This window comes from Rattus rattus, chromosome 1 (assembly GCF_011064425.1).
Source record: "Rattus rattus isolate New Zealand chromosome 1, Rrattus_CSIRO_v1, whole genome shotgun sequence".
NCBI lineage: Eukaryota > Metazoa > Chordata > Mammalia > Rodentia > Muridae > Rattus > Rattus rattus.
This window is the reverse complement of record NC_046154.1, coordinates 77,012,600-77,034,030: the sequence shown is the minus strand read 5'-3', so window position 1 is coordinate 77,034,030 and position 21,431 is coordinate 77,012,600.

Below are 21,431 nucleotides of genomic sequence, written 5' to 3'. Positions count from 1 at the left end.
GGGGTCTTTCTTACAGGTTCAAAGGTAGAGTTCATTCTCAGGATGGTGAAAAGCGCTGCTGCATGCAGGCAGGCATGGTACTGGGGAGGGAACTGAGAGTTCTACATACAGATCTGAGGACTGCAGGAAGAGAGAAGCACTGGGCTTGGCTTGAGATTTTGAAACCCCAAAGCCTACCTCCAGTGACAAACTTCCTCCTATAAAGGAGCAGCAGCAGCAGCAGCAGCAGTGGTACTGCTCCTCCCTAATGACGAAGCTTTCAAGTTTATGAATCTACAGGTTCTCATTCAAACCACCACAGGACCTGTGTGCAGTACTTAGCTTCCCTGTTACCTAGTGAAAATTCCACCTTAGTAAGCAACTTAGCTCTTCTCACTGTCTTTTAAAGCTCATCATTTACAATGAAGAAGTAAGGAAAATATAACACCTGCCCCACCAGCTTTAGCACTTTTTCTCATACTAGCAATTCAATCTTAGGTCTCAACATGGTGGCCAAGCACCCAAACTTTCACAGACAGACAGACAGACACTATACATAAGCCATATATATGCCATATAATACACATATGCATACATGCATATGTTCCACCATTTATAGTCCTCCCTCAGAAACGAAAATAACTAGGTCAACATATTTGTCCATCAGAAAACTCAAATGGATAGATTGATAGATAAGACGCAGTTCTTTTTCCCCTCACCTTTGAGACACAGCTTAAGAGATTTTTGAGGCTGACTTTGAACTTACTCTTCAAGATAAGAATGCCCTAACCGTATCATCTTCCTCACTCAGAATCCCAAGTAGTTTATACCACCACCTCCGCTTTCCTCATCTGTTTTTTTATTTGAAGACAGTACTGACGATATTTCTACTTGCCTTCCTGATGTTAAAACACAATCACTGCATTCCTAGACACATCCATGTCTCTATCTCTGGATCCAACCAAGAGTTCAGGATCAGAACCCACAGAAGTCCTTGGTGACAGTTTTTAACTGTCAACTCAATTGGATTTATACACATATGGAAAATACACTTCTGGATGAGTTTAAACAAGGAGGGCCCATCCTGAAAGTGGGATCACCATCCCTTGAGCCAGGATGCTGGATTGAACCAAAAGAAGAAACACAGCTCAGTACACACATTATCTTCTTCTGGCATTTGAATCTGGATGCAATCTAACCGTTACACCATACTTCTACCACAGTACCTCCCTTGCAAGTCATTCACTCAAATTGTGAGCTCAAATATATCTATCCTTCGTGAAGTTCCTTTTGTAGAATATTTTGTCATAGCAATAAGAAAAACAACAATGCTACTATGCTATTTTTCTCTGTCCTTTGTAAATTCAGCCAATGGGGGATGATTTTTTCTAACCCTTACTCAATCTTACTACTTTTCTAACTTAGAAATATTAAGTCACCATTCAAAGTCCTAGGACAAAGGTAAAATGCCTATATTTATCTATCAGAAAACTCAAATTCTATGTATCTCTCCTACCCAAATACAATTAGCTACATGGAGTGTTGATGATTTTAAAAAGTGACATCATTTCTTAGAATGGGGCTCAAAAATATTCATAGGAGGAGATATAGAGACAAAGTTTGGAGCAGAGACTGAAGGAATGGCCATTCAGAGCCTGCCCCACCTGTGGATCCAGCCCATACACATACAGCCACCAAACCCAGACAATATTGCTGACGCCAAGAAGTGCATCCTGACAGGAGCCTGATATAGCTGTCTCCTGAGAGGCTCTGCCAGAGTCTGACAAATACAGAGACGAAAGCTCACAGCTAACCATTAAACTGAGAACAGGGTCCCCTTTGGAGGAGTTGGAGAAAGTATTGAAGGAGTTGAGTGGGTTTACAACCCCATAAGAACAACAATACCAACCAACCAGAGCTCCCAGGGACTAAACTACCATCCAAAGAGTACACATGGACAGACCCATGGTTCCAGCTGCATATGTAGCAGAGGATGGTCTTGTTGGGCACCAAAGGGAGGAGAAGCCCTTGGTCCTGGCAAGCTGGACCCCGCCAGTGTAGGGGAATGTCAGGGCATGGAGGTAGGAAGGGGTGGGTGGTTGGGTGGGGGAAAGGGGATAAAATTTGAAATGTAAATAAAAATTATCCAATAAAAATGAGTGACAGCCCCATTTTCTTTATTCTTTCTTTGATATCTCAACCCCATTTTTTCTGAACCTAAAATCACCAGGTTGACATGATGAGAGGGGGTGAACTTAGAGAATTACCTGGCTCTAGCTCACTGGTATCTAACTCAGTGCTCCCTAGTTTTGCCACCTGACACACCAAGGTATGCACAAACATGTATGCATGGAAGCATGCACATTTCTCTCTCTCTCTCTCTCTCTCTCTCTCTCTCTCTCTCTCTCTCTCTCTCTATGTTTATCTTTATCTCCATAGTTTTATATACACTTATGCTAGCCATTGACGCTGCTACTCTAAATTCTGTCATAATCTCTGTGCTGTGCTGATGTTTGCTTATTTCTGTGGAGAACATCCAAAATGGCTGCCCCACTTTTTTCTTTACCCAAAACTCACAGTGGAGGAAAATCTCAACATACACCTCTTCTGTCTTCTCCCCTCTCTCCTGAGATGAATAGCTAACCTCCTCCTCTTTTGATCTTTTTAGATTTTCTACACAAACAACACTAGGCCTCTTTGTATCTCAACCTTCAGTTAATATGTAAAGCCTAAGGAGGTTAATCACAGTTTTTATTGCTACAATAAAACACCATGACCAAAAGCAACTTGGGGAGGACATGCTTTATTTCAACAAACAACTCTCAGGTCACACACCCCACCCCTGATGGAAGTGAGGGCAAGAACCTAGAAGCAGGAACTAGAGACCATGGAGGAACACTGATAGTAGCTTGCTTCCCATTGCCTTTTCAACCATCTTTCTTATTCACTCTAGGACCAACTGCCCAGAGGTGGCACCACCAAAAATGGGCTGGGCCCTCCCATTTCAATCACTAAGAAAATGCTCTATGGGTTTTTCTACTGTCCAATCTTATGAAGGCATTTTCTCAGTTCTCCGACAACTCTAGCTGTGTCAGGATGACAAAAAACTAGCCCTGACAGAGGTCACCTGTGAAACGTCCTTGCCCTGTGGGTTAAGTCAGGACTGTGGATGGCCTCGTATAGAGGAGGGCTCACCCACATGATTTATCTTTGAGAATCCTGTCCTTCAACTGCATCAATTTCCCAGTATTTCTGGTCAGAGTGCTGGGAGTGTGGCCTGCAGCATTCAGTGGCAGATCACGTTCAGCCTCAGTCTGAGGTTTGATCCACAACATCCTCCTAACCCCAGTGAAGAAAGAAAGTTCTGCCTATGCTATGGTCAGTTGAAAATCTGAATCTGAATCAGTCTGAAGCCAATTATATATGATAAGTTCTTGAGTAAAATGTTTTAGATATTGGTGTTATTAAGATCTGAAACATAAATCTAGCATATCATTATATAAAATAAGATACTTTTATGATTACATTTGTATTGATATTGTATGGTTGTATGGTTTGGGGGGTTTTTTTTAGTTTTTGTTTGCTTGTTTGGTTTGGTTTGATTGTTTTGTTGATAATTTGAGACATGGTCTCATGTAATACCATAACTACATGGACTCAAACTCTCACTATATAGCTGATGCTGTTCCTGAATTCCAAATCCTCCCCAGTAATGGGAGGCTGTTGTGTGTACCACCATGTATTCTTTGGAAATGTATGCTTATTATGATTAATCCATTGATAAAGTGGATCTTTTATAGATATATTAGATATTCAATAACCAATACTTTGGAATATTTAGGAGTATTAAAGAACAAATGTTCTCATTAGTAGGTCTAGAATTAAATTAGTTTCTTTTCCAAAATAGTAGCTCATTATTGTTAACAAATCATATAAACATACCATTCTCAAATTTGTGCTGTCTTTCAACATCTTAAGAAATAAAATTTGGAAGTAGGCAAGGACCATCAAGTGTTCTGTGTCCACAAGTCATGACAGGACTGCCTGTCTGCCATTACACTGCCAATACCAACATCGCTATTAAAGTAGAAAACACATTTTTGTGGGTTTTGTTTAGTGTTGTCCTTACTCAGTATTAATGGCTTCTACTTTCCTCCTGTTTCTTACACCTCACCAAATGAGCCATTGACAATTGCCAAAATGATCTAGTACATTTGTTTCCTTTGACTTCTGTCCCTGAAACATTTATACAAGCCCTGGTAGTGTCTACCTTAGCAAAACAAGTACCCTCGTTGGGAAACAAACAAAAGAAACGTATTCTAAGTACTACCATTTCATTTTCAGACTCCAGTTAATCATAGAGAGAAACTAATTCAAGGTCCCAGACCCTAGGAGAGCTAGGGACTTCCATGTAGCTGAACAGTTTCTCTTATAAACAGCGATCTGAGTCTGGAAATCTCAGGGACAACTTGTGAGGAGACAGTTGTTTGAGTCCAGCCATCTCAGGGATAACTTCTCCATTTTGCTGGTAGGGTCAAATAAGTTCATGTTCCCAGGCTGAGGAACAAACACCTATCCCACTTCTCCAAATATTTCCTTAATTCTCTGTTAGCCAGTAAAGAATATAGAAATTAAAGTTATCTATCTAAGCCAAAGTACATAAGTTATAAAAATATATAACCAATTGTCTTTTATGCCCTAATTAACTGCATGCAGCTGACCAGCTCCTTTGTCTTATTACTTTGAGCTCCAGACCAAATGTCTAGGAGAATGAAGTAAGAACCTTGAAGCCAGGTGCCCTGGATACAGCCAGTCCCTAATCAGTGCTCCCCTTCTTAACCCATAGTGTCAAAATACAATTGGATAAGACTGCGGCTCCCCCCACCTCCTCACTCACTTTGTGTTCCCACCCTTTAAAAATGTTCAATCCCCCTTCAGGATCTCGGTTCAGATCCCAAGCTGGCCAACTCCCTTAGGGCTCAGAAAATAAAGCTTTTTCATTTTTAAGTTTCCATATCTGAAGTGAAATTTTCTCAGCTTCTACTCGGATCCCAACACCCTGATTTCAAAGCAAACATAGTTGAGGGAAGAAAAGGCTATAAGAACTGGGAATAAAATGTTAGAGTACCAGCCAATGTAAGCATGTGTTCTTACAGAGAAAATGGACCTTAAATTGTTCAGAGCCAGGCACTTGCTTCAATTTGAAAATTTGCCCAGTGAGAGTAGAACTGCTGCGTTTATACCTTGGCAGGTTAAGAACAGGGTGACTGATGGCTGATGTTAAAATGCTATGACAGAGAAAGGGGAAACACAAAGATTTACTGAGCTAAAATCATTAAGGAAAGCATAGAGGTGCTTATAAATCCAGTACACAGAACAAGGGATATTATAGAAGACTTATTTGTCTGTTAATAATGTATCTTCTGGGGTAGGGCCATGAATTTTTCATTCTTAAAACCCCCTAAGGAAATCGAATTGCCAAGCAACATGTTCAGGATCCCCACCTTGAATTCAGAACAGGATTCCAATTCTGTCAAAACTCAAAAAATTTCCACCACCCCCCAATCATTGTGCATGCTGCAGATGCTAGTTTTAAGCTTAGCAGGTTAGAAAACAGAAACGAATATAAAAGTTATTTCCAAATTGAAGCCAGTATTTACTGGTCCTTGTATTGTAATCTTCCTGAGATGTGCTTGTCACAGTTAATGCTGGTTGTCTACTGGATAGAATCTATAACTTGGAGACAAGTCTCCAGGCATATCTGGGAGAGATTACATAGAGGAGTTTAATTGGGGGGGGCACACCCTAATGTGGACAGCACCACTGCCTTGCATCTTGGACTGAATAAAAAGAGAAAAGAAACTAAACATCAATATTCTTTCTCCTTTCCTTCCTAGTGGCACATGCAATGTGACGCGCTGGCTGCCACCACCATGACCTCCCTTCCCTGATGATCTCTACCCAGAATGAGTCAATATAAACCCCTTTTCCCTTAACTGGCTTTTGTCAGGTTATTTCATCCCAGAAATCAGAAAAGTAAGATCCTTCCACTCACTCAACATGTCTACAGGAAGTCTTTCTAGAGCCTCCCAGCAGTAGCTGAACTAAGGTCAGTTACTCTAGTACAATACTTGACACTGAGTATTGTTAAAGAAACTTGACTGTACATCACTGGATGGCCCAGGCTCCTGCAATAGGACACAAAAAGATCAGACCGAAAATCACAACTGGAGTCAAAGTGCCAAGGAATTATGTACTAGAGAACGAACGATAACTTTCTGAAGAGACTAATTTCACCCAGCATGTATGATGTAGCAAACGCCTTCAAATTGAAACATTCTATCTAAAGAAAATACCTCCAGACGCCAAAAGTTCTAAAGGGAGGCTGCAAGGACTCAGGAAGTAAACAAGACACAGGGTCCCGGAAGTCCCTGAAACTGTCCCTATATAAACAGTAAGCCTCTTGGGGTTTGTCAGGCTCGATGCTTATCAGGCAGAGCCCTGGGAATGCTTCTGATGGGCATGTGCTCATTTAGATGTCTAGAACTCTCGCATATGTCTGTAAGGAATCCCTACACCCCGAAACCCCTCACTGGTTCATTGTGGTGGGCTTTGCTGACACTGTCTGTGATCTCTCTACAGTTCGCTAAGGGGTGGGTAGACATTTGTTCACATTTCTCCAGGAACAGTGTCACAAACAGCATGCTAAATTCCCTTCCCTGCACTTAATCAACAGCTAACAATTCTGTCAGCTCACTTTCTGGTCCTCACTCTACAATGGAAGTAATTTTGAATCACTAGAGGTATTTTTGTTTTTGTTTTGTTTTGTTTTTTACCTTTCCTGTTTCTTCAGTGTGGAGAACCAAACTCCTCTACCCAGCTTACTGTAACACTTGTTCTACGAGATGGAGGGACATGCAACCAGGGTCCTATGAAGTGAATTTAGATCTTTAAATGATCACTGCAATTTGAGCCTTTGATAGTGATAGTCCCATCTTGCTGTTAATTGGCAACTCCCGAGAGCACTCCTGACCCCTCTTCCTTCTTGAAGTTTTACCCTACTACACTATTGTAGTATTCTTCCTACTGTTTGACCAGATTTTCCTCAGAATTCACATTTACCTTTTGCCTGCCTGCTTAATACTTTATACAGTCTCCAATTCCTCCCTGACTTTGGATATTTTCACTTTTTCCAGCTAGCTGCCTTCTATGCTCCAGTGAGTCTCAGATTCTTAGCTCAACAACCTCCATGACTTTGACCCACAGAATCTGCTAGTACACAGCGCTCCCCCATTACAACCACCGTCTTCTGATTTCACAACATTTTCAGGCTGCCAGTTCTCGAAGAAAGTTAACATTTCTAAACCTAAACACTAAATTTCTACCCTAAATTTCCCCTAAGCCTCTCCTTCCTGTTCCCATAATCTAAAAAATTGGAAATCCTATCTCTGTAGCCACCACCATCTCATATCTGAACTATCCACAAAAGTTTCCTAAAAAACCTCCCTGTCTTAATTCCCCATCTATTCTTAATACAAAAGACAAGCCATCTTTTTAAAACAAAATCCAATGTGTCATTCATCTGCCTCAAACTCCCTCTGTGGTCTCTCACAATGCCGGAATAAAATGCAATCTCCTCAAAAAGGCCCACAAACCCTGGGCCATCAGACCTCTCAACTGTCCCTCTCCTATCATAAATTTTGACCCTCCAAATCTATTATTTTACATCCTTACCAACCTATTTATCAAAGCTCTATTACTTTCTTCTTGTCCTAAGTGAACATAGGTACCCCTTACACATAACCAGTTAACAATTTCTTTTTGTTATTTTTTTTTTCGGAGGTGAGGACCGAACCCAGGACCTTGTGCTTGCTAAGCAAGCGCTCTACCACTGAGCTAAATCCCCAACCCCCAGTTGGGGGTTGTGCCTCAACTTAAATGCTGACTCAACAGAAAATTTTATAAACATGGGGTTGATACTAAGAGGTCAGACATAATTTTTTAACCATAAATAATTTACATTTTATATACATCTATTATTCAACTCTCCTGAATACCAAGTTCCCCAGTGGCAAGATACTAACTCTCTGATCAACTGTGAATACTTAGGACCTAGATTGGTATCATATATACATACAAAAAACAGTCTATTAACTTCAGAATCCACAGTCTCATAAGCCACGGTCTCTGGTCACTAACACAACACTCTCATTCTCAGCATATCTCTAAAAGGATATGTTTATCAGGAATAATCAATGAGCCTATTTACTCCTTTCATCCCAGACTATTCTATCTCCTCTTAGATAACGGCTCGCTTTTTGGATCAGACCTTCGTACATTTTACTCTCCATACACCTACACTCACTCAAGGTAGAATCGATTACTCCTTTTGTGTTGTAAACCTATTAAAGTGGTATCACATTGGGGCAAGATACAAAGATAACAAATGATGGCAATATGTCAAGGGAGAGAAACTCCTCATCCAAAACCTCTTACCAGGCAAGAGCCAAGAATTCCAACATATTATCATTTTCTTTGGAGGCTGCTGACCTAGACAATGTTCTTTTTATACAAAGATGAATGTTAAATGAACCATGCTTAAGGCATAAGCCTATATGACCTTCAAGAATGACCTCGTTCATTTTCTAGATAATCTAAGAACCTCAAAAACAAGGACTAACCTCAGTTTACTGTGCAACATATCGATGCCTGCAACCCTTGTGAATAAAACACAGGGTTTTACCTTAGCAGCTGCAACCCAGTCCAAGGCATAGGTCCTGTCCTATGATCTCATTTTGTTCCCTTAACATGTGTCTTCAGAACAGCAGCTATGTAGACTGGATCCTGACCCTTCCTGGAGAAACTCACACCCACACTTGAGTATGTCTCTCTCCTCACTCAAAGACCTTCTGAGGACCTATTATTGTCTGTTCTGAAATCTATTAAGTATATTTTCAGAAGCTCCAAATCTTTTTTTTTTGTGTGTGTGTGGTCATAGTTCTTCTTTTTTTTTTTTTGTATTTTTTTTTTATTAACTTGAGTATTTCTTATGTACATTTGGCATACATCCCCTTCCCTCCCCGCCCCTTCCTTATGGGTGTTCCCTCCCCACCCTCCCCCCCATTGCCGCCCTCCCCCGACAGTCTAGTTCACTGGGGTTCAGTCTAGCAGGACCCAGGGCTTCCCCTTCCACTGGTGCTCTTACTAGGATATTCATTGCTACCTATGAGGTCAGAGTCCAGGGTCAGTCCATGTATAGTCTTTAGGTAGTGGCTTAGTCCTGGAAGCTCTGGTTGCTTGGCATTGTTGTACATATGGAGTCTCAAGCCCCTTCAAGCTCTTCCAGTTCATTCTCTGATTCCTTCAACGGGGGTCCCGTTCTCAGTTCAGTGGTTTGCTGCTGGCATTCGCCTCTGTATTTGCTGTATTCTGGCTGTGTCTCTCAGGTTCGATCTACATCCGGCTCCTGTCGGTCTGCACTTCTTTGCTTCATCCATCTTGTCTAATTGGGTGGCTGTATATGTATGGGCCACATGTGGGGCAGGCTCTGAATGGGTGTTCCTTCAGTCTCTGTTTTAATCTTTGCCTCTCTCTTCCCTGCCAAGGGTATTCTTGTTCCCCTTTTAAAGAAGGGTGAAGCCTTCACATTTTGATCATCCGTCTTGAGTTTCATTTGTTCTAGCTAACCCAATCACAGAAAGACATACATGGTATGCACTCACTGATAAGTGGCTATTAGCCCAAATGCTTGAATTACCCTAGTGGCTCCAAATCTTTTTCACACTGGCTTGCTCTGAAATTCTTTTCAATAGCTAGCTCAAGGTTTGAGATTTATCTGAGCTGAGGTCCCTAAAAGATCAAGGGAAGTCCTTAGGCTGCTGTAGGCAACAAAATAGGATCATTGTCCCCAATCCCACAGCTATGACATAACTAAGTTGCTTATCTAACATAAGGAGAGTCAGAAATCTCCATTTCATATTTCAGTCCCCTAAACCTAGTTGTGAATGAATAAATGACTGAGTCTATCAACGAACAATATTCAACGACTTTGCGTTTTCTTCCACAAAACCAGAAACAATTTCCTATTCTTTCCTAGACCCTAGAACATAAATCTATCCATCATTTACATTTCAAAGCTGATTATGCCTGGAACCTATAGGATATATATCAAATCCCATCACTCAAAGATTTATTACTTGCTAGAGGTTATTACAATTTCTGTATTAAACCAAACATGGATCCAATCCAATTAAACCATGGCTAAATGGACTTGAATAGAATCCCTTTAAAATAATAGGCCTGAAATTATGAGGAAGAGCATCTTCTCGAGATATCACATTTTCATAATTATTAGTACAATATCCCAAAGCACATTTAGTTAGCACTTAGCACCATCATCAAAAATAATGATAATATATTCAATATGCTGGACACAGCGTGACCTAGTTCACTAGTACATTTATTACTGAAAAGGAATGTAAATTCTGCGAAGGCCTTTTAGTTATACAATCCACAAATGAAGAGCTGATTCAATGATCATGGAGCACACTAGTCCACCACCATGATCTTCGATTGCTCTCTTCCAAACCCGTGAGAAATAATGTCTGTTGTTTAAAACTTCCAGTCTACGTTACCGTGTTATAGCAGCATGAGCACATGAGGTCAGCAGGTTTGGTGGCCATACTTTATGACAGTGGGTTATTTGAATTATTGTGTAATACACAGAGTTGTTCAAAATGAATAATAGGATCAATTCCAGACCAGTTATCAAAAATGAGAAACTTAGTGAGATTTTTATTGCTTATGTATTTCTACAACATATGGCTGCTGTGTGAAAGAGAAACAGTTACCTGCATGAACAAGTTCTCACACAGGTTATCCAATCATATATATATATATATATATATATATATATATATATATATATATATATTCACATATATACATACAAGTAACCATAGTAAATCGAAGATAATGAATTTGGCAAGGGGCCATGGGCAGAGCTGGAGGTGAAGGCTGGATCCCAGAGAGTATAGAGGAGCTAGAGAGAGAGGAAGCAGCAGCCAGAAGGAAGGAGCAGAAGTGAGATAGATGCACTGCTCATGTATGAAGTTCAAAAAATCAAACTATTTTAATATATACATATATATGTATATATTCACAAAATGTAGGCCATGTACCATCTGGATTCACTGTAAAACTTCAACCTTTTCAACAGGGTAAAATACCACTAAAATTTGTGAAACTCTATCCCTAAGTCATATTTTAAAATAATTCAGAATGCTTTCATCTTTTCACAGAAATCATGGAATATCTTACAACATGTAATATCTTCCAACATGTAAGACTCACAAATGAGTCTTAGAACCGTTCTCTATCTTCTACCAGCAATGTGTGTATGTTTTTCATTTACTGTGAAGAGCTTAACACATCAAAAAGCTCCCTATGTGCACATGCAAATTATTTTTCAGTTTTTAATCCTGAAGAATAATTTAGAGATTTATAAGTGTAGGAGGATACGTTTTCAAATACATGTCTATATAACTACATCCTTATCAGAATATGGAGCGTGCCTTTGAATATAAAAAGATTCCTCAAGTCCTTCCCATCATACTCTTTTCTCTTGCCTAATTTCTTTCTATCTTGGGCCTGAACACTCATTGCATAGGAAACCTCCCTTCTAGTTGTTAGTCAGGGGAGTCTAAAGACCCCAAAGGATATAGATTATTGTCATTGCCCTCCCAAATAAAGAAGGTAATAACACTGCTGAAGACACCACACACTTAGGACACAGGGTTTGCAGAAATTGACCTGGATCTGACCTGGAAGCCTCCCCACTGAGGAATAGCTCTGATAGTCTCAGAAGAAGTCATGTAAGCTGCTAATGAAGAAAAAACAATAGTCCTACTCAGCTATAATGCCAACGAGCCGCAACAAGCAGCATGGTAAAATATTTGGGTAGGTAACCATAGTAGCACTGATATCATGGGCTAACCAACAATCATGTAACTTAAGACCCACTCAATAGGAGAAAATCCATGCCTGGCCCTATACATTTAGCTAACCTCCCATAGCCAGTAAGGTCTTGGAACTTAGAAAATCTATTTCTGCTACTTTTCTAAACCAATCTAAGTTTGAAGTGCATTCTACTTATCCTTACATGCTCAGCTAAGTTTGGTTTTCGCTCCCTCATCAACAGATGGAGATCCTTACAGAAGTCATACATGGCCAAAATGCAAAGACCACAGGGAGCCCATCTTCGAGTGAAACATCTACGATACAAGACCTTCAACTAAGGGTGCCCATCTTTGAGTGAAACATCTACAGCACAAGACCTTCAACTAAGGCCCAGGAAACATTTTTTGTAGAGGAGGCAGAAAGATTGTAAGAATCAGAAGACCAAGACATCTGCTGAAAGATGATCTCTTCTTTAAAAAAAAAAAAACATCAAACAACCCCACCCCCCCAAAAAAAAATAGAAGAGGAAAAGAAAACAGACAGAATGGAAGGTTGGACCTGGGTAGAGTTGGGGGAAGGCGTGGAGGATGAATATGATCAAGATACCCTGTATAAAGGTCTCCAAATTTAATACAAATTTTATATATTTTAAAAAGATACTCAGGTAAGTACCTCCTATGTTTAACTTACACTGCTTTTTATATCATTCTATTATATTCCATATATTAGCTATTTAAAAATCTTAATACCTTCCTTAGTAACATCATTATCTTCTTTTTCAGATCATCAAACACAGCAGAACAAATGAATAACGTCCCCAAGTTCTCAGACCTGAGAGAGGAGAGCTGCACTGTGCACCTCAGAACTTTGACTCTCGTAAACACACTTTGAACCATCTTGTTCTACTTCCATTGAAAATTGCTGTGCGGTGTAAATTTTTAAGGTTATTTTCAACTATACTGCTCAAAGGGGTAAAAAAAAAATCAAGGACTGAAGGTGGAAGAGTCTTAGAGAGATACAGATAGAAACTCTTGCTATCTTCAGAAAAATGCAGAGAAACAATAGTGAATCAAAAATCAGGATATGAGCTAAGCCAATGTAAAACATACTGTAGCATACTCAGGACCCAGATACAGGTAGATACATACTTGTCAAATGTAGGAACCTGATCAACTCAGCCCCTACATGCTGCAGGTAAAACAAATGGGCTTGCAAAGTCCCCTTGTTCTGTAGAAGATTCTTGTGGCAAAACTATTTCTAGTATATATGTCTGCAGTTGATAATAAATAAAAATATTGTTTACTGAAAATTTTATGGTGTGCCACCCATTGACCTCAAATATGCGGATATGCTAACTAAACTCCACAACAACTTAGGATAGATGTAGGACCTATTTAGATTGGTTAATGGCCTTAATCTGATGAAGATCCTATTCTTCTACATAAAACGTGTGCTGCAGTTCAATGCTATGTTGCTAGAGAAGATGTGACACAACAATAGAAAACAGTATAATAAAATAGTGAATAAGATGTGGATGCTATTTCAAGGATCTAAGGGTTCTTTGAACAATGGTGCCCATGGACCGAAGATTTCTTTTAACTAAGAAAGTACTGTGGGTCAGCCCCCATATGTAGACAAGTTGTGTGGGAGGGGCAGTGGGCTTCAGCTCTAACACCTTGAATATTGAAAAACATGCCACTTGATCGATAAGAATCTCATCAGATAACCTTAAGACTAGCCTCCTCAGCTCCCTGTAAACAAGGTGTGAGCTGTCCAAATCAAGTTTTCTTGCTATTTTAAATTAGGTTTGGGGGAGAAACACATTTTTAGATGCATTTGACCTGTTCTGTGTACACAGCTTACATCCGTTATCCAGTTTACAATCACATTTTGATAATGCACTGCACTGCATGCTGCATGCTTGAAAGAAAACTAGCCCGGCTGCAGTCCACATCACTTCCAATTGTATTAACTGGCCCCTTCCTGGGATCCACAGTAGAAACATGTTCCCAATAAGGCTTAAAGAGAGGAATGACTTAAAACCAAAGGCAGAGGCTTGACCTACCCCACTCCTCGAGGAAAAGGTGCCCTGGAGAAGATAGCTCAGCTGCTCACTGAGATGGGGATCTGTGGACTTGTCTAACTAGGCCGAATTCATTACCTCTACAATGTCACCCTCTAGACTGGTTCTTAACCTGAGAGTCCCAACCCCTATGGGTGGGTTGAACCCACCCTTTCACAGGGGTTGCATGCTAGATATCCTACACATCAGATATCTGCATTATGATTCAAAACAGTAGCAAAATTACAATTACAAAATAAGATTACAAAAGATTAATGGTTGGGGGTCATCAATACAAGAGGAACTGTATTAAATGGCCATAGCATTAGGAAAGTTGAAAACCACTGTTCCATGCTAGACTTCTGCAACAGTCGGTAACCAGAGAACACCGGCCTGGTTTTCTTAAAATAAGGGAGGAGGGAGTCAAGAAAGGGGATAGGAGAAAGGAGGAAAAGAAGAGGAATGGGAGGGAGTGGTGGAGGAGGAGGAACGGAGGGAAGAAAGGTTCCACAGAACCAGTCCAATAGGCTCCAAGCCTGGTAAACTCTGAGGTCTTGGAACATGGATCCCTTTTAAAACATGGCTTTTCTTTTGTTCTCTAATCCCTTAAAAAGAAGTAAGAATGAGAGCTGAACCCATCTGTTGTAGATACCTCACAGAGTTCCTAGAAATTCCCACGTGTCTCAGGTCTTCCATTCTTCTGATCAATATTGAATCCTAGGAGAGCGTCTAGAAGGGTTAAATGCTAACTATGGTGGATAAAAAATTAAAAGTCTTGCCTACTCTGTGTCAAAGTACACTTGGCTGGCTTCCATTGCACCATTATGAAATTGCCTGAGGAATATATTATGTAAGCATGCTCTGTGACTGGACTGGAGATTACAGAGTCCACATACAATTAAGAACACCCTCGTCAAAATCAGCAAATCTAGTCAGGAAGAGAAACGGCAAGGTGAGCAAAATTAAAGCTTGCTAAGCTTCCTCATAAGCACACACTACATTCCTCTGAATGCCAAGTCCTTCTGAATCACACATATCATTGCTACCGACTCAGAAAAAAAAACCCACACATGCTCCGTCTCTTCTCAGCTCAGAATGAATCTTATCATTTTGGAAATGCTTGGCTATTCACTTCAGCAGTGTTTCTTTTATGAGTCAGCTGTTGTAAACACAGCAAAGCCTCACAGAAAGTTTCACTGGGCAAAAACTATTTACATATACTAATCTGGCAAAAAAAAAATGGCTTGACAAATCATAGTGCTTCTACTTTTCCTTCAGTTTTTTTTTTCTTGACAGTTGGAAATGGGTACAAGTTGTAATTTGCCTGCTTCTATCTTCTACGTTAGTAAGTGTCCAGTGAAATCATTCAGACAGCATGACAGCTAGAAGGGCAATAATGAAAAGTGCCTGCAATCCTCAGAGAGCCATAATGTGCACAGAATGTAAACAGTGCAGGCAATTGTGTATGTGTCTATATACATACACATGATCTATCTATATCTATACGCATTCAACTGGTAACAGGCCAGAAATATTTACAGATTCTACCATGAAATTGGCTGATAAAAGGGTCTGCCCACCAGCTTCTATTTCCCGTACTAGGGAATTGATTCGGAAGGCCACGGAAGACAAGGACATCCAACTGTGGGAAGCAGTGGACCTCGGAAGCCATAGGAGCAGAACTACAAAAGCACAAAGGCCCATGGCAGCTAAACAAGACTCCACGATGCGGGAGTTAGGAAGGAGAAAAGCAGCAAGTCCCAAGGAAGAGAGGATCAATGTGGAACTATCACGCGAGTCGCATACCCCAGAAATCCAATGCTGAACAATCCACAGTGGCCTGGGTGGATGAGAATGGAAGGCAGCTGGGTCTATACCCATGATGTATGTCTCCTTAGCATGTGATGCTCCTTAGGTCTATGTCACGCTACAGGATCACAAGACTTCTCAAGGAAGATGGCTTTAAATATGAAGTCAAGTATAAAGCATTGTCTCTGGAGAAGACTGGATATCCAATGTTACTCTGAATTGGCGTATATTCATTTTATCTCTATCATCTCTCTAGCTCTATTATCTCGCTATATCTTCCCTCCTCTCTCCTTCAGTTTCCTCCTTTTCCTTACAAGGTTTCATTTCCCATAAACTAGATAATGATGCACACCACCTCAAAACAGAAAATAATACAAGAAATGAAATTAATATCACATTTTTTCACATTAGTACTCTTATAAATTTAACTTCTGCCATGGTTAGTTTTTTCTTGTTGATGTAATGCAACCTAAAATCATCTGGAGGGAAGAAACTTGACTCCACCAGACCAGCATGTTTGGATTGATTTTTGATGTGGGCACAGGCGTAGACAGGTTTGCCTGGGAAGTGTAAGAAAGCCAGGTTGGAGCATCAACTAGCCACTGAGCCAAGGGTAAGCCAGAAAAAATCTTTCCTTGTCCATTCCCCCATGTTATGCTTGAGTTCTTGCCACAAGTTCTGTCAGTGATGAAGTGCGACACAGAAATGTACTGAAATAAACTCCCCACACTGCTTTTGGTCAGAGTGTTGCTAAGAGCAACAGAGAGCAAACTAAGGCAGCATCCATCATTCACTGTCTACAGCACTCCGTGATACAGTAGACATTTTCCTTTTCCATCACTTCCTATTCTTCGCTTGCACTTACTATAACTGAGTTAGCATCTTCTCCATGTGCTCTGGAGAGTTAAGAGTTGGGGAACCATGGTTCATTCCCAGGCCAAGTCCATAGAGATAACAGCAAAACAAAAAAGAACAGGGTTTAAGGACAAACCTGAAACTGGGTGGCTTTGGTCTTCTGCATCACTGGCCAGAAGCCTTTGTTAAAGTATAAACCTGGTATAACTGCCTCCAGCTCCAACTGGTTCAGGAGCTGCCATTTAGAAACGATCTCGACTCGGGAGAATGCGAAGTTAAGAACAAGCACCATACTCAATATGAAATAGAATGAAAATTAATTCAATATTAAATATTATTTAAACAATTTTGTCTTCCACTTTAAACAAGTTTATCTAACAGTTTGACGTTGTCTAAAATTTTAGATACAATTCTCAACTAATGAAACAACCTTGAGACTTTGTTTTGTCTCTCTTTTTCTCTAAGGTTTTTATGAAACAGTTTTACTAGGTAGCCCAGGCCAGCCTCAAACTCCAACCGCACAGCTCAGTCTAGTCTCAGACTCTTTCTCCTCCTCCTGCCCTGGCTTTCCACCTGCTGAGCCTACAGGGATGCGCGAGGTCTCTAAAGGTTTGCACACGCTGCTGAGAAAGCATATGCAGTAGTGGATGTGTCTTCGTATTCATTTGGAAGAGGAACCGTGGAGGAGCCATAATGAATTCTTTCTTGTGCCTTTCACTAACTTACATCTGTCCTCCCATTACTGACCTTCAGTTCCTTGTATGGAGGAAGTACACAGCTTTGACATATTCAAAACAACAACCAAGGGAGAATTTTAAGATGGACTTCGAAATCTGGAATATTAGAAATTGAATGCTAAAATTTTGAAATTTTATGTTAAAAATTAAGAATTCATAAAATAGGCAGAGTGTGTGCACATATGTGTGTATGTCTACACATGTGGGTATCTGTCTTCTTTTGTATATAAGTCCACATGCACATATGTGCACATGCCTATGTGAGCAAGAGGACAGCCTTCAGTGCCATTCCTCAAGTGTCATCCAGTGACTTTCATGAGACAGTCTCACATTGCCCTGGCACTCACATAGTAGGTTGGGCTGGCTGGCTAGTAATCCCCAGGAACCCTCCACTTCTGCCTCCCCAGGACTGGGGGAACTGAAGTATGCAACGAATGCAAGATTGTTTTAACTGGCTTCAGAGATTGAACTTAATTCCTTATGCTTATGTATCAAGCACTTGGAAAATTAAGCTCTCTCCCTGGCCCTTCATTTATTTATTATTTGTAAAATGTATCTAAAATTCAATAATATCCTGAAAAATATTGTTAACAAACATCTGAGTCTTCTAAACTTTATTTACCTTACACACACACACACACACACACACACACACACACACACAAAGACAAATATGATCAACAACTATTTAATTTCTAAAGGCTTTAAGAGGAAGGTAAAAGGTATGGCCAAAGTAATTTTTATCAATAGACAGAAATGGCTCCAGTCAGTGATGTCACACATATTAGGGCATATTATTACTTACATTATCTCACTTAATGATCTCAGTAACACTGTAGAAGAGGCAGACATTCCTACTGTTTCTATTTTGGATATCAAAAAACTAAGGGCAGATGGTTTGGTGGGTAAGAATATTAGAATCATCTGGAGGCATAATGACCTGAATCCGAATATCCGGCACTTACATAAAAAGCTAGCATGGCTGGCTACTCCCTCTCTAATCTCTGCACTGGAAAACAGATCCAGCATCCCGAGACTCACTTGCCAGCCAAAAGAGCCAAAATCCTATGCATCCAGTTCAGTCAAAGTCTGACACAATAAGGCAGAGAGCAAAAGGACACTTGATGCCCTGTTCTGTTTCATAGTGTACACAGGCACCTGTACCACACACACACCCCACACAAAACACCCAACACCGAAATCACCGCAGCACAAACACAACACACATCCACCCCTCCCCTCACTGTACATCTTTTAAAAAACTAACAACGGCTAAGGATCAAAGAGATTAAGCAGCAGGGAATCAAACCTTGATCCATCCAGAAAGCTAGGCAAAGAGACAGGAAACAGTGATTTCTTACATGCCATATGTCCGTCCTCTGGCTTTGAGCAAGGTAAATATTTTCTCTTAATGTTCTAATATTAAAAAAAAAAACTTGCGCAGAAGAAGAAAAGGAACACACAAGAGCTTTGTGTAAACAGCTTCGCTTCGTGGTCACTAATTACATGGGGCTTAATTCGGAGCAAAGAAAACTCAGCTTGGCTATCCTAAGGAATCTAACTACAGGAGTTCAGAAGCAGATTCTGACTTCTCAAGTTGTATAAGCATCCAGGGTTAAAGTCCCTACCTATGAAAGACATTGATCAGGGCATATATTCAAGTGGACCCCAGAGCTTCAGCAAAAGAGTCAACAAACTAGACTAGGCCATGAAGCAGGCAGGGGAACTTAATGACCTTTCTTTCTTATGCTTGGCTAACTACCACCAGCATGTACAGCATCAGCTGTAGGATGATCACAGGGCAGAGGTGCATGTGGCTCCCGAGTAGCATGCAGAGAGAGGAAGGGCTAGGTTTAGAATGACAACCTCGAGAACCTGAGCTAGGAAGGAAATTCGCTTTTCAAACTAAGGAAAGAGTAGAAGCTGGCCGCACTGCTGAAAAATACTGGAGGATTTACTGGATCCTCCTCTCATGCCCCCTCTCAAAGCCCTGCCTGCACCATAGCACTAACTCAGCAATGATTCAGCCCTATTTGCTGGCCCCGTGTCTTGCCACATTGTTTTCTGTGTTCCTTAGAATGTGCTGTGCACTATTATGTACTAGGTCTGAACCAGGGGATAAGCCCAAAGAAAGCAACTTGATCTTTATCTCTCCCTCCTTCTCCATGTTTGCCCACAGTAGCAACTATCTATCTATGAGTTTCAGTAAGAATAAGTTTGAACACAATTCAATTCCATTTCGATTTTGAGAATTCTGAGTATTAGGTACTACTACATGCTCTATTCAAATTAAGAGATGGTTAAAATGATGAAAATATAACATTATCAAAATAAGTGACCTTGGAACATGTGGATTAATTCAGGCATAACTACTGCTCAGAATGCAGAACTTGACTGCTTGGATCATTTAGTGGAACATGGACAGAGCACACTGAAAACTACGCTCTATTTCACAAAGAAAGAAAGCCGTTGGCAAATGGCTAAGACACCAGGAGCAGAGGCTCATTACTGGAAACCAACACTCTTGTCAGAATTTTCTCCTTTACAATAGCTGATGAGTAACCATTCATGTACCAAGTATACAACAAAAATTCATCCTCAAAAAATATTAGCATTTTTGTCAATGCTCATGTTTGATATAGAGTTGTCTAAAAAATTGTCTTAAATTAAAGCCATTACTAAGAGGAAATTTTTAAAAGAAGAGTTAAGAACAACACTAAGAAACTAAAGCAGATAAACATTTAATGTTTTTCTTCCAACTAAAAAATAAAGAGAATATTCTAGAACTAAGAATATTGAATTAATGAGGAGTCAGCGTTTTCTGCTTTAAAAAATCTGTCTACAAAGAAATGCAGCTTGTTTCTTCTTTTATTTTGAAGTTGCAAAGTAAAAGGGACGTTTCATCATTAAAGAATTCTTATAAAGATTGACAAGATACCGTTTCTTGGTACATGAGTAAGTTTCATGTTATTAAACAAAACTTAAAACATTATTTCTTACCCAAACATAAGGAGCCATATAGACAGGTTCATGTTACAGAATAACCATGAAAGATTAGCACACAGAAATAAAATTAATAATAATAATAATAATAATAATAATAATAATAATAATAATAATAACAGTAACAACAACAACAATAAAGAAAAAGCAGAACATAGAGCGCATACTTTCAAAGGAGCTTTTTAAAAGGTATTTTGTAGGTAACTGGGGAAGAAATAAATGTTTAGAACATTGTTTGTGAGTAAATATTTACATCTATTTAGAGCCTTGCTTTATACCACAGCCATATACCATAAACTATTTAAGTGTGAGATTTTCAAACTAGGATTAGGAAGTTTGACACTGTCCCACAACCTCAGCTCTTAGGGACTTTGAGTCAGGAGGACAAAGTTAGGACCACCCTGGGCCATGGAGCCAGACTTTGTGTTTCTCTGTGTCTCTCCCTCTCAATCTCTCTCTGGCTCTCTCTTTCTGTCTGTCTGTCTGTCTCTCTCAGTCTCTCTCTCTCTCCCTACCCCTTTCCCTACCCACTCCTCCTGCATTCCACAGAGAAATGAGATATTTCAGTATGTTTCAACATATTTTAATTCTTTAATTATAAAATTAATATGTTTTTCAAATTTAGCCCATTATCAGAGCTAATTCACGAAATTTTATACTGTCCTGTAATAGAGCAATCGAATCTAAATTTTAAAAACAAACATAGTTCTATATGGTGGCACAGGCCTTTAATTCCAGCACTAATAAGGCAGACATTATAAATTCAAGGCCAGTCTCATTAACATAGAGAATCCCAGGCCAACCAGGACTAGTAGTGAGGTCCTCTCTCCAAACAAACAAACAAACAAACAACAATTAAAAACAAACCGAAACCAGAAAACACCTCATATAAGCCACTTAGTTTTGAATTTTGTATTACCAACTGAACTGTGTGAATGTGATTCTGGTTTGTGAATTTATAATGTTTCAATCAAATCTTCTCAAAGAATAGTACCTGGGGTTTTATTGTGAGCTTAAACACAGTGGTG